Here is a 10,817-nt window from a genome sequence, read left to right on the forward strand (position 1 = left end):
TTCAAACACCTTCTGGAAACATTTCTCTTGTCAAACACCCCTGTTCATTGCCTGCCTCAGCAAAATCACACTAGAAAGAGTACCGATCGCTAGACACCGCCAGCTTGCACGCTTGGCCTGTTAGCCATCATGGCCAGGTGTTGACAGAACCTTCTGGCTATGCTTCTGCTTCTAGCCCAGCATCTCCAGCTGTCTCTGTCCACCTCTGAGCCAGGAGCGGCCTGTGAGTGGGCAGTTAAGCCTTAGGGGGCAACTCCAATGGTCCTCGGCCTTGCACAAGGACAACCATCTGGCTTGGATTTGGTCAGCAGCGGAATGAGTAGAGGGTCCTGTCCAGAGGCTCCTGGGGCATCATCTTAGGGACTGTAACCTCCCACCCCACCCCGCGCAGCTTGGTTGCACAGTAACTTTCTCTGTGTTCATTGTCTGCTCGGGTTTGTTTTCAGATACTGGGAGCTGAACCTAGCCTGAGTTTACGTCTCTAGGTCTAGCTTTTCACACATCCAACTCCCACACAGATACCATCCCCAAACCCTGTCACCAAGAGGGCATCTTTCGTACGTCTAAACAGTTTTTCCCTCTAATCCCCCACAGCCTGTCTGATCACCAAAAACTCTCGTCTCAGTGATAATAGGATGCCTGTGCATGCTGTAATTTTTAATCTAGAAGCTGGAAATAGAACAAACAGTATCTCAACCCGTGAAGGGAACCCAGTTACAACCTGTATATATGTGGATAGCTTGGTTAAATTTTCCTAACGCAAATACCCTGATTTTTTTTTAAAACACCACAGTCTGGGACCAGTAAGCCTTCCTAATTCCCAGTGAATGGTTGGCAGAGATCACTCAACTATTTACTTACTAATTTGTTTAAAAGTATAGTGTTGCAGCCGGGCGACTGCTTGCCTTTTGTTTGTTAGTGTTTCTATAAGAATCATATGCTACAAGCAAGGATTGCTTCTCCTGCTGGAAACTGCATGAAGGATTTGGGTTTCTGTCTTCTCTGGGCTGCAGGCAACTGGGTGTACAGGCCACCCGAGCTCTGTGGACAGCCATTTCACCTTTCTGGCCTGCGCTCTGGTTTACCCAGCTGTGCCAGTAGGAAAGGGAACAGCTGGACATAAACAATCACATTGCTCCTGCCAGGTACAAAAGGGTTTGTGTTGCTCTTTGGGGCATTTTTGGCTTCTTAGAGAAAGCAAAATAAAGCAAGTTTATAACGAGCAACGTCTTATGAACTGTGACCGCTTTTAATCATAAACAGACAGTTTATCTGCTGAAATCACATGGCTCAAAGATCTGCCTGTAGAAGAGTGATCATTGTAGTTTCATGGGAGGGAGGGAGGGAGGGAGGGAGGAAGGGAGGGAGGGAGGGAAGGAGGGAGGGAGGGAGGGAGGGAGAGAGTGGGGGGAACTCCCCAAGAGCTTTCTGGCATCAGGGAAGCCCCTGGCCTAGGTCTGCTTGATACTAAGCAGGTTGTTGGCTCACAGACAAGCGCAGGCAGGAGGGCAGGGCAGGGACAGGAGGGTGGAGATGTCCAAGGCCACAGCAGGAACTGTCAGCAGCCTAGAACAACCACATTTGGACACGTGCGGCTGCCTCTGTGACTGAGAAAGCTGATTGGCTCTGAAAGGTTGACTGGGATGGCATCGGGAAGACATTCAGGAGGGCATTTTCCCTTTCCTCTGTGGGGTCACCTGGGATTGCTAAATTTGTTAAACCTATAGGAGACCCTGAGATCGGCACCCAGGGAAACCTGAAGATTACGTTTTGCTCTGTGCATACCCAGTTTTTGGGTCTGCCATTTCTCAGCAGTAAATACCCTCTAAAGAGGGAGAAAAGCCCTTTCCAGCCCCGACTCCTTGGTTGATTGTCCCTCGTCAGCTGGGAGGCGAGGAAATGAGAAGAGGAGGCAGGGCGGCTGCATGGGTCGGGGATAAAGGCGTTGGGAGGAATGCTAAGGGGAAATTCCAAAGAAATGAGACCCTGAGAAGTACCGAGACTGTGCCCTAGTTAGTGTTCCTCTGTGGACTCCGAGGCCCCTCTTCAGTATCCCCGCTTCCCACCCAGCTCACCTACCCTGGTTCCAGGGATTTGCGCTTGTGCAGGTGGAGAATGGTACTCCCCAGCTTAGGTAAACTCTTTGCATCTTCCCTCATTACCTGGCCAACCAAGACCCCTGTTGGCTGCTTCCACGGTGCAACCCCCTCCAATTTAGGCACACCCCAGCTACTAGACACCTGTCCGCGCCGTCCTGGAGCGCGCCCTCTGCTGGTACTGATAGGGCTGGCAGTGCGGCTGCCTGGTCTCAATCCTGGGCAAGACACACCAATCAATCTGACTGGCCACCCACACCGGAACCACCTTAGGTGCCCACGGGAGATAGCTGTTCAGACTCTGCTGGAGTTTGCAGCGACATGTTGCTTATCAGCAGACAAGCTATTAGATGCTTCTATCGGAAATGACTTCCTGATACCTCTTTCTGTTTTTCCTACCTGTATCTTCTCGCTTCACTTTGAGCAAGGACAGCTAGGTCTCCCTTAACAATCCTAAGGTATTTTGACAGAACTGATAATCTAAGCCAATTCTCCTCTCCCTGAACCTTCCCTTGTTTCCTGGCAAGTTTATTCTCAGACCCCTCTCCATTGTGGTATCCAGTTCACAGGAACTGTGGGTAGGGTTTGACCCGTGTACCTCAGGGACAGGCTGAAACCTCTGCCAGTGGGGTATGCAGGGAGGGGCACAGCAGTTACATAGGAGAACTCCCTCTTCAGATTTACTTGTTCAATTAGCTCGCTTGCTATATGCTGCCAGCTAATCTCTTGCACTCATTCGCCATCGAACAAATCATTTCCACTATGAGCCAGGAGGTTGCAAAGGCTGCACCACTTGAGACTTGTAACTCCGTAACTTAAAGAGTTAACTTCCACCTGGATTTATTATGTCCATTATCATCATCTGCAGGTTGCATGTCTCTAATCCAAAGAATCCCAAATCCTAAATGTTGTAATATCTGATTTTAACTTTGGAACATTTGGAATTTCCAGATTTCGAAATATCTTACATTTTGAAGTTTCATATTAGAGATGTTCAACCTATCTTTAAAGATATTCAAAAATCTGATCAAACCACAAATCTGAAGTACCTCTCACCTCCTGGTAAGGGACTCTCAACTCGTACACAGACCATCTGGGGTACTGAATTTTGCACAAATCAGTATGTATATGAGCACTCCATCGGTGAACACTGCAGGTAGCTTTTCTTCATCCTGTGCTTCTCGACAACACAGTCATTTTAACATCCTGTCCAGCTACGGCTGAGCTTCCTGGGTTCACTATCCATTGATACCCCTTGCAACACAGTGGTCCACCAACTGCCAACGCTTTTAGGAGACACCCTGGGGATCTTCCCGTGCTGTCTTTTGATTGACATCACCTTGTCACATGCCAAGAAATCCCGACACTGAGGCCACCGCTTTTGCTCGATGTGCAACCTACTAACTGCATTCGTGTTCTTGCCCCGCTGTGTGGTTTAGACCCGACACCCTCCATTGCCTCTCATTGTCCCCAGAGCCCTGCTGCACAAAGGACTCTCAGTTGTGCCACAAGGTCTGCTCTCTGCCCTGATTCATGGAGGAGCCTGAGCTGTCTCTGGCGTCTCCTGGCAAGTAAGCCCTTTGTTTCTCTCCTGCTCCCAGCAGGGCCTGTCCTGCCTGAAGTGTCTCAGGTTACGCGCTTTTCCTGTGTCCCTGCGGAAGCTGTGTCAGTCTAATAATAGATGGCATTCTTAACAAGGACTTCCTGATGGTCATTATGAACTGTCCCACGCTGGTTTGGAGCTATTATCCCTTCTTGCGTCTCTTGTTTTCAGCACACTGAACGCCACTCTGTAGGCTGTACCTGCATATGTGTGCTTTGTGTGTATAATGTATGATGTATGACGGAGGTGCCTGCTTTGAATATATTTTATAACACATGTTATATACTAGAATATCTCCATAAGGAAGGCATCCTGCTTTAAATTATAGCAAGTGGCTGCTGAGGTCTGCGTTTTGTCTTGTAGAGGGGTGTGTGAGCAGTGGGTGTGGCATGGTTCACCTACTCCATCCCACTCTCTAGGTCTCATTAATTCATGAAACCTGGGGCTGAGTCATCTCAAATATTTTCCCATGGCTCCTCGGCCGTGTGCCCAGGTGACCACCCCAAAATGAGCTCCACTGTCTGAGAACCATCATGGGTGCTTGCATTAGTGGTCGGAGGCTTTCTGCTAAAAGTGCTTAGGTCTAGACGGATTCTGGATTTCAAATTTTGGAACATTTGCACACACATGAAGAGCTATACCAAAGGTGGACGACGAGTCCAGACCCAAACTCATTTTCTGTTTCCTGAGCACCTTCCCACACAAGCTGGAGGTCATTTTGTACAGGATTTTTAACATGCTTGTGTTTGGTGACATGAGGTAGATGCCAAACCTCCTTCCTGAACTGGTGTGTTGGCACTCAAAAGGTTTTGGATTTTTAAAATATTTGGAGTTAATATTTTCAAAATAAAGGTGTTCAGCATGTACTATTACTACTAATGGCAATGATAATTTTTAATTAGACAAGATTTTATTTAAAATTTTTATACAATATATTTTATCATAGTCTTTCTCCTTCCCGTCTCCCCCTGCCAGCTTCTCCCCACTTCCCTACACTTCTAACTTTGTTTTTTCTCTCAAATAACAGAAAAGGAAAATATCAACAAAACAAAAGTCTCACAAAAAAAAAAAATAAACTCACAACCAACCAAACAACAACAAAACGTGGAATCTGTTTTATGTTGATCAATTTGTCCTGGGCTCAGGGCCTGCCCTGGAGTGTGGCTGATGTACTAAGTGACACTCCATTGGAGGAAACCGACTTCCCCTTTCCCATCAGGTGCCAAAAACATGGAACTCTTCCAGAATGTTCAAGCCATCCTTGCACAGGGGCCATGCTAATCTTCTCTGTAGTGGTCCGGTTTTAGTACACATGCTGCCAAAGCAAGCATGGCAATAATGATTTGAACTACTTGAATGCACAGCTGAGACTTCAATGATTAGATTCTTAGAGCTATGAAGTTAACACATCTTCTTGTTGGTTGCTGAGAAAAACTGAGGCTTGGTATGTCTAAGTTTCTTTCATAAACAAGCATCTCCCTATGTGGCATCTAGGAAACCACTTATGTCAGAATTCATCCATCCAAGACCGATACCCACGGGAGCCCCCTGGGTAGACATATAGGACTAGAATTGTATGGTTCAGTGTTGGGTGTGAGAACCACTCCTCAAAAGGCTGCTAAGCACCTGAAATATGGCCCATCTGAGTTCAGAGATCTTGAATATGTGCAAGATATACCAAACATTATATAAATGTAAAACACTTCGTTCACAATTTTTATGCCAGTTTCACGTTGAAATTATATTTTGGATATGACAAGTTGTATGAAAACTACATGGATATGGTCTGAGAGCAAGACACAGATGGAAGAGACAACATGGAGCTGTGTGTGAGAGCGGGGTGTGAAGGGTCGAAATAGTTGTTCATCTGGAAAGAACACTTCTACCCTTTGTCCCTGCATTGGTCGCGTCTCTGACTGTGACCAAATTCCTAACAAGAAGTGACTTAACGGAGAAGAGCATGTTTGGGTTTATAGACTGAAGAAGTCTGATCTGTCATAATGGGGAGATGCGGTGGGTAGCTCAGGGAGGGCAGGAGTATATGGTGACTGCTTACTCACATAGCAGCAGAGCAAACAAGCACAGTTGAGACAGAAAACAGGGCCAAGCCATGAACCACAAGGTCCCCAAAGATCCTCTTCTTCCTGCTGGGCCTCCTCTCTCAAAGGCTCTGCAAGATTTCTACAAGGTTCCCGAGCAGTGCCACTAGCTATTCAGAGGCACGAGTCTGCAGAGTATTTTATATGTGAATCATAACAGCTACACAAAGCAAGGCTGATTCTGAACAAGAGTGACAATGGTTTTCTGAGAGCTGTGCTGGGACAGGTTGGGGAGACACCCAGGGAGGTGCCCTGGTCAAGGTTGTTTGGGTTTCAGACTTGCTCTGAACACAGTGGGCCCCTTAACTCTTGGGAAGTGGTGTCTGCCAGCTTCATCCTCCGTCCCAGGCCTGTTGAGGAGGACTGTGTCGGTTATTTTGTTCATGAGAAAGCCTTTGGGTTCAAGTACTAACTCCATTTTGTAGATAGGAGAAATCAAGGATTCAACCCAAAGTCATATGGTAAGTAAGCTCACACACGTGGCCTTACATGATCCAAAGCCTGCAATTTGCTTAAAGCCATTTGAATTTTTTTCTAAACATTAAAACAATTTCTGAGGCAGATGGATGAATCTGGCCAGCCACAACTTGGACACTTACTGGCATTTTTTTTTTTTTGACTTGAAGCCAAATACTTGATTTCGCTACAGCTCAAGTTTCATAATTTTAATTTGGGAGAGGGCAACAATAGGACATATATAAATTTATTATAAAGAATAACACAAGAACTTCATTAAAATGCTCAGCAAAGTACTTGGAATATGGCAGAGACAGCAAATACCAAAAATGTATGCTCATTTGTGTGCATGTATGTATGTGTGTGTGTGTCCAACACAGTAAAAAAAAAAGAGTAAGGCATCATTCTCTAGACAGAATGTTCCCAGATGCCTCAGGCATAGGCTGCCCTCAAGGAGCTCATGTAGTGAGGTGCTGCGGGCAGGCCTGTTTCTCATCCCACCCGGCTCCGGCAGGGCTAGCTTTGCACCCGAAATAACAACACACAAATTGTATTCTTTTAAACACTGCCTGGCCCATTATTTTCTGCCTCTTACTCACATCTTGATTAACCCATATCTAATAATCTGTGTAGCACCACAAAGTGGTGCCTTACCGGGAAGTTTCTAGCGTACATCCATCTTGGGCTGGAGCTTCATTGCGTCTGGCATCTCTCTCAGGAGAGGCACGGTGGTCTGTCTCACTTAGGAGAGGTGTGGCATCTGACTGATCCTTCTACCTCACTTCCTCTTCCTGTTCTGTCTACTCCACCCACCTAAGGGGTGGTCTATCAAATGGGCCAGGCAGTTTCTTTATTAGCCAATGAAATCAACTCAAACAGAAGACTCTCCCACATCAAGCTCACAACCTGGAGGCAGGACAGGAACAGGGAAAGTACATATGAATGAATGACAAACACGTGGTCATGGGAACAGGAAGTTTCTAACATTGAGGGAGACTGGGAGGTTGGGGGAGATGACCTGGGAGAGAGGTCAGCAGGGACCAGCCTGAGTCCTCGCTGCAGCAACAGCACCCACGAGCTGCACTTCACCCTGCAGTGAAGGACATGTGAGCTGGCTTCAGGGATACAGCGCTAAGAGGAGGGAACAAGTGGCACACAGTGGGAAGGGACATGGTCATCCCAGAGCTGGCAGGTGCGCACCAAAGATTGTAGTTGGGAGCGTGAACTGGGCCACATTTGGTCATGAGGAAACGACTGTTTCCCTGATCTAGACACAGGACCCTCCTAACTTCAGAGAAAACTGCCAGTCGAGTGACAAGTGCAAGCCTCTAAAGCCAGGGACTGGTGATGACTTAGGCTCTATCTCAGATTCTCCTTTCTACAGCCCAAACATTGACACACAGCTTGCCATGCCTCCTTCTATGAACAAGGCCTTCCCACATCTACCTCTGTCCATCCTGTTCCTATTTTCCCAAAATATTGTCATAGAAATGGGAAGATTTTCAGCAGTGCTGAAACTCACTGCAGCTTGACTTCTGAGTGGCTCTTCTGGGGTCCAGGGTGGTACGGAGCTGGAGGGTGAGTGATTGGCTGCTCTAGCCTGCCTGGCCAAGGGCTCCAGGCCACTCTGAGCTGAGAGGGATTGGGTGACTTTTGAGGAGAACACCATTTCAGGAAGAAATGACTGTAAGTCCATCATGAGGGGTCTCTGGTGTGGGCTTTCTGGATCCATTAGTGACTGTGGCTGTGGTATAATGCTGATGACACCCTCTCAGGTGTGAATTATGGGGCTTTATTATCAGCAGGTCAGTGCATTTAGGTCATTTATCAGGTGAAGGGACCGGACTCAGTGGGTTCTGTTCTTCCCAAGATGATCTAGCTCAGGGTTACAGAAGTAGTGGTTATATTCAACTTTTGCCACCTCAGAAGTTAGAACAACATTGGTATTTCTGCACTCACTGAGTTATGAACTAACTGGCACCAATTTCCCCAGCTTCCAGACATTATTCTCTGTCGCTTCTCTGTTGCTTTAATAACAATAAAGAAAAGATAATACTTGTAAGGTATCTCCTGCCCTATGCACTGTCTTCCTATCAATTTCTTCTTTTTTTAAAACAGGTCTTACCTAGACATTTGACAGATGATTTCCCAACAGCCTTGGCCCCTCCTCCTACCTCCCATCACAGCCTTGGCCCCTCTTCCTATCTCCCATCACAGCCTTGGCCTCTCTCCTACCTACATCACAGCCTAGGCCCCTCCTCCTGTCTCCCATCACAGCCTTGGCCCCTCTCCTACCTCCCATCACAGCCTTGGCCCCTCCTCCTGTCCCCCATCACAGCCTTGGCCCCTCCTCCTGTCTCCCATCACAGCCTTGGCCCCTCCTCCTACCTCCCATCACTAGCTCCATCTTGTACATAGGGTTTCCCCACCAGGACTGTCTCCTTCCATCAGCCTTGGTCCCTCTCGCCAGCTCTGTCTCCTCTACACACTTTCCTTTCTCCCTTTGCTGCTGGTGACCACATCGTATTTCAGGACATGTTCTTTATACACTGCTCCTTGAATACCTGGCCCTATGTGAGGTGTAGGTGGAGATGTTTGCTTCCTGCTCGTGCCATCACCAAGTTCCTCAGAACACCACCTCAAAAGGCAGGAAAGGCCTAGGAACCTCAGCACAATGGGAAGATGTGGGGAGAAGAAATGCTAGCATCACACTTACGCAGTTGGTGCCAACTTTTTGCTCAAAGTACGCAGCCACCTGTGCTTCTGTGCACTCCTACTGAACACATTCCTCAGGACTGAATCAGGAAGCTCTCACTTGCTCCCTTCTTCACAAACACGTCACCTCTGCCACCCACGTTCCTTTTTATCTCTCAACCCACATACATTGGCAATGCTTTAAGCTTTGCCTTCCTAACCATTCTCTTGGGAGCCAGTCCCCTAGTCTGTAACCAGGGGCAGACCAAGGTGCTTATTGGGGAGGGAAAGTATTCCACTAAGTCAAATGCGTTCAAACAGAATGAGTTTGGAAGTTTGCTTCTCCTCTGTGATCTACTCATAGACACCCTATTCTTTTCTTCAGATTATGTCCCGTGAGGTCCTGAGTAGAGCAGAGCTGCTTCATCAGGGGCATCACTGACTCTTCGTGCTGCCAAGAATGGCCACTCAGGAGAAGCAAGCTTGTCTATTTTCTGAAGCTTTGGGCTGTCCCTATGCAGACACTTCACACTGGGTCACTGATTTTAAAGTCTTCTGGCTCCACCTTTTTGCATGAGGCAGCTGCGAGTGTTGTAATCACGGGGACATGCCCCCGATAACTCCCAAATCTCCTCTTTAAGATGGTGTTCTTCAGTTACAACGCGAGTTTATCATTTCATCATCTAATCACTGAGTAGAGATTGCTACATGTGGGTCCCATCATGGGTAATCACCCCCCAAAATGGTTCCTCTTCCAGTAAATACTGAGTTCAAGAAAGTTGGTGAACTTGAAGTTCTTGAAGCCCAACTTCCTGGCAGACTGTGCGGGGGTACAGGGCACAGTGGGAGCACCAGGCACAAGCTTCCCACCACCCCTCCCCAGTGTTTGTGGCAAGAAATGCTTTTGTTTTAACCCATGCTTTGTTGGAACATGCTACACCCAGTCCCAGGTTAAATGGACCACAGACCTTCTTGGCTGTGGTAATGAAGGTCACCTTCATGCCCTCACATCTCCCTCTCCTCCGACTAGTATCGACTGCCTTACTGCACTCCCCTCGTGCCCTAGGCATGCTTCTTATAAGATGCTGTGTTGTCATTCACGGATACAATGAGCCTGTGGATTTGCACCAAAATATGAAGTCGGATACTCAAAGAATAGCTACAGTTCATCTAGTCAGGGTAATGACGGTAAAATGGCCTCTGAATCCCCAGCCTGGCACATCCTCAGCACAAACATCACTGTCTTCAGATACGCACAGCATTCTAAAGATCACAGGTTTTCAAATGAATTCTTCTTACTCAATATCCACTGATCCAGTTAGACAGTAAAAGCAGATGCAAATTTTCCCGCATGATATAAAGGGGAAACTTAACGTCAATGCAGGCAAAATAATTTTGTCAAACAAAAGGTTGTTTTCTGATATATAGACTAAGTCACTTCAGCTACACCAGGAGGTATCAAAGAAAACATGTTAGTTAGCTTGTTGGTCTAGTAAATGCTAGAGATCATTGTTTTGGCTTAATTATACTCTACAGACAGGACGTACTCAATCTGAACCCAGTTGAGTCACCAGAATGTTCCCAGTTGTGCTCTGGAACGGCAGCGACACAAACAGCTCCTCCTGCCTGTGAGGGCTGCAAAATGAAACTAAGTGGCCGTGAAAACACATCAACAGTCAACTGGGAGACTTGAACGACAGCATCCCCAGGAAACTCACAGTGCCATTGTGGGGTGAAATGCTGGACGCCCTCCCCGTAAAATGAGGGACGATGTCAGTATATCCACACTTGTTCCTATTCAGTACCATAGAGAAAATTCAGAGGCAGAAATTGGGCAATAAAAAGAGACAAAGGGGATTCAGATGAGAC

General features: G+C 47.2%; 1 non-coding gene across 1 annotated transcript; it reads right to left on the bottom strand.

The window, feature by feature from the left end:
- Window positions 1-4,923: 4,923 nt before the first annotated feature.
- LOC119808507 lies at window positions 4,924-5,030 on the bottom strand. Its single transcript, XR_005284447.1, has one exon. It is a non-coding gene; the product is annotated as a U6 spliceosomal RNA (small nuclear RNA).
- Between the last annotated feature and the right edge of the window lie 5,787 nt (window positions 5,031-10,817).

This window comes from Arvicola amphibius, chromosome 2 (assembly GCF_903992535.2).
Source record: "Arvicola amphibius chromosome 2, mArvAmp1.2, whole genome shotgun sequence".
Classification (NCBI taxonomy): Eukaryota; Metazoa; Chordata; class Mammalia; order Rodentia; family Cricetidae; genus Arvicola; species Arvicola amphibius.